Source organism: Hippopotamus amphibius, chromosome 9, assembly GCF_030028045.1.
Source record: "Hippopotamus amphibius kiboko isolate mHipAmp2 chromosome 9, mHipAmp2.hap2, whole genome shotgun sequence".
NCBI lineage: Eukaryota > Metazoa > Chordata > Mammalia > Artiodactyla > Hippopotamidae > Hippopotamus > Hippopotamus amphibius.
This window is the reverse complement of record NC_080194.1, coordinates 129,537,203-129,540,258: the sequence shown is the minus strand read 5'-3', so window position 1 is coordinate 129,540,258 and position 3,056 is coordinate 129,537,203. Positions and strand designations below refer to the sequence as shown.

Genomic DNA, 3,056 nt, shown 5'->3' with positions numbered 1-3,056 from the left:
CCACCCTCCCTCGACTCCCCCCCACCCTCCCCGTCCCAGTCCTCTAAGGCATCATCCATCCTCGAGTTGAACTCCCTTAACAGAAGCCAAACTGGGCTAAAGAAGCAGAAAAGGGACTTGTTAAAAGTGTGTTGGGAGCCCCAGTCCTCAGGTGAATGTCTCAACTTTCAGGAGCATGACCTGAACTTATCTGGCTGTCTTGCCCAGAGCCCTGCAACCACCATGATTCCTGAATGTAATTAACTCAACTTTGAACCCTACAGATGGCCAAAAAACAATAATCTTTAAGACTAAATGGGAGTAGAGGTGGAGATGGGAACAAGTGAGGCAAGGTGATGGCCCACAAGGCAGGAGCACTGGCTGAGATGCCAGCAGTGGCAGCCGGGCCTGACGAGGAGACCATGTGCGCCTCAGGCCCTGGGGGCCTGCCTGCCTGGGTTCCCGCTCTTGACCCTGAACCCGAGGAGGCGCTGAGTCTGGGCCAGCTGCCCATGGAGCTGCTCGAGATGGTGCTGGTCCACGTGCCCCCCCACATGCTGCTCGGGCACTGCCACCAGGTGTGCCGGCGCTGGTGCCACCTGGTGGACTGCCAGGCCCTGTGGCTGAGCATCCTGACTTGAGACCACGCCGCCCTCTCCCCCATCCTCAGTACCTGCCTGCCCCCCGCCGACGGCGACCCCAGGCCCTGCATCCTGGGCCGCTTCTGCCAGCGCAGACCCATAGGACGGAACCTCTACCAGAACCCCACGGGCCTAGAAGGCTTCCGGAACTGGACAGTGCAGAGCGGTGGAGCCGGCTGGGGAGAGGAGGAAAACCTGGAGGTCAGGCTTGGGGCCAATTCCCAGGCCTCTTTCCTGTCTGCCTACAGGTGGTGTCACAAAAAGAAAGTATTGGACCTGGAGAAGGAGGGTCTGTGGCCAGAACTCCTGGATAGTGGAAAGCTTGAGATTTGTGTCTCTGCCTGGTGGATAGACCAGCAAGGCACGGCCTGTGTATATGAGCTAACTGTCCAACTTCTAGATACCAACCACACCATACTGCATAACTTCTCTCCTACACCTGTGTCCATCCGGCAAGGTAGAAACAGTGTCCCCTTTGAGGTCAACCATGTGTTCTTCAACTTCAAGATGGGGGTCCTCTTTGTGTCTGTTGAACACTGGATTTGGGAATTGGGGTTCTGGCATGAACAATATGGAATCTATCTGCCCAATGCCAGTGTGATTCCACGGGTCCGTCTGTTCTAGTGAAGGACTGTCCTTGTAAAGCAGCCTGACAGGTGCCTTCCAGGAGCTGGGACCATGGACAGGGCCATCTCAGTAATCAAGGGCTTGTAGCTCCCCTGGCATCCTGGGATCTCCTGGGTCCAGTCTGAGGGTCCTACTGGGCCCTGTCTTCAGGTTCTGGAAACTACTAGAAGAATGTTCTTCCACCAGATTTACCGCTCCTGCTGCTCTAAGGCAGCCCCCAGTCTACTAAGTAGAGGCACAGGCGTGAGCAGGGGAAATGCTGAATCAGGAGAGGGCTCCTCCCCCTCCCTCCACGCGAGGCCCCTCTGGTTCAGCCCCAGTGCCCTCTGCCCTTGTCTCCTCCTGGTTCTGCATCAGAGGCTTTATTAGTCCCATGGTGCAGGAAGCCCTCTCATGTCTTAAGTAAAAGCTCATCCCTATGGAATTCTTTTCAAACATGGAGAGAATAAATGAGTGATATATCTGCCGATCATAGGTAATAAACGTATTGTTTTGCCAAAAAAAAAAAAAAAAAAAGACTAAATGGTCATTAGCCCAAAAGAATGTACAGAGTCCTTCCCTTCACTCTGAGTCTTATCTTCCAGCTCATGAAGTCCACAGGTAGGCAGTTCCTCAATCTAGTTCACTTGGTCCCTGCTCCCTGGTGGACAGGTACTTCCAGTTGATTTTCTGAGGTTTCCCAGTTTAGTCAAATCTCTTTATAGTCATGAAGGAGCAATGTCCCCCACCCTTGATCACCCCTTTGGACCCTTTCTCTCTTCTCTTTGGAACAGGCCATTTGTCTCCCAAGCCCAGTGAGTATCAAGAGTGTCAGGCCCTTTTCCTATATTGTAGCACTTTTCAGTAGGAAAGGATTCTGGGGGGCATTTTATGGGAGAGATGGTCCCTGGGAGTCAGGATGGATCTAGACATCCTCATGGTGGAGGAGGTTTCTGAAATGAACCTCAGAGGATAGCTATGATTTTCCAGGCAGGGACAGGGGGGAGAAAGGGCAGTAAGGGCTAGAAGAGGGAAGCATGTGATTTGGGGAAAAGTGATTTTGTTGAAAACAGCTTGGTCGACAGTCGTTGGTCTTGTTTTCTGTTCTGTCAATAATGCCCAAGTGTACTGCCTGACACTCAGTAGGCATTTCATGAATATCAGATAAAGTAATGAAGGAAGGAAGGAAGGAATCAATGACTACCCAGTCACAAGGATGGCAGAGGGCGAGACCTAAAGCCCAACTGGGTGGTCATGGTTTAAATTCCTAAGGTGGGTTGCCATTGACTTTGGGCAACAACATGGTTGTAATTCCCTAATTGAACCCTAAGTGAGGCCAGCTCCTAGCAGCGGGAAGAAGAGGAGGAAGGAGAGACCCCTTCTCTTGTCGCACTCAAGGTTGGAGTGAGAGGTCTCCAGCCAGCGAGTCCCTGTCTCTTTAACAGCCTCCAGGAGGCCGGGTCTTAATGCACAACCCTTAGGCAACTGGCTGTTGCCTCCCTCTCCAGGTTACCTTGCTCTGTTCTTCCCCTTGAACCTTTCTGAGAAAGAGAAGAGCAGCCCCTGATAGCTGGGAGCTGGGCTCGTATTCTTCTGTGGAGCAGAAATGATTTCACAGATCACCAACACCAGACAAGGCCACCCTTGACTGTGGTGGGTCAAGACCACTCTGCAGTTATGTCTGAACCACAAAAGTGGCCAAACAGTCCCCATCCTGGCTGATATGAGTGACCGCTGCATCTTCATCAGTTACAGCTCTAGCCTTCCTTCCCTGCTTTCTAGATAACATTAAGATACCCAGTTATAGACACCATATTCTCTTAGTTAGAA

General features: G+C 52.1%; 1 pseudogene; it reads left to right on the top strand.

Moving 5' to 3' along the window:
* The first annotated feature begins 335 nt into the window (after nt 1-335).
* On the top strand, nt 336-1,244 carry LOC130861048 (F-box only protein 27-like; annotated as a pseudogene).
* The last annotated feature ends 1,812 nt before the right edge of the window (nt 1,245-3,056 follow it).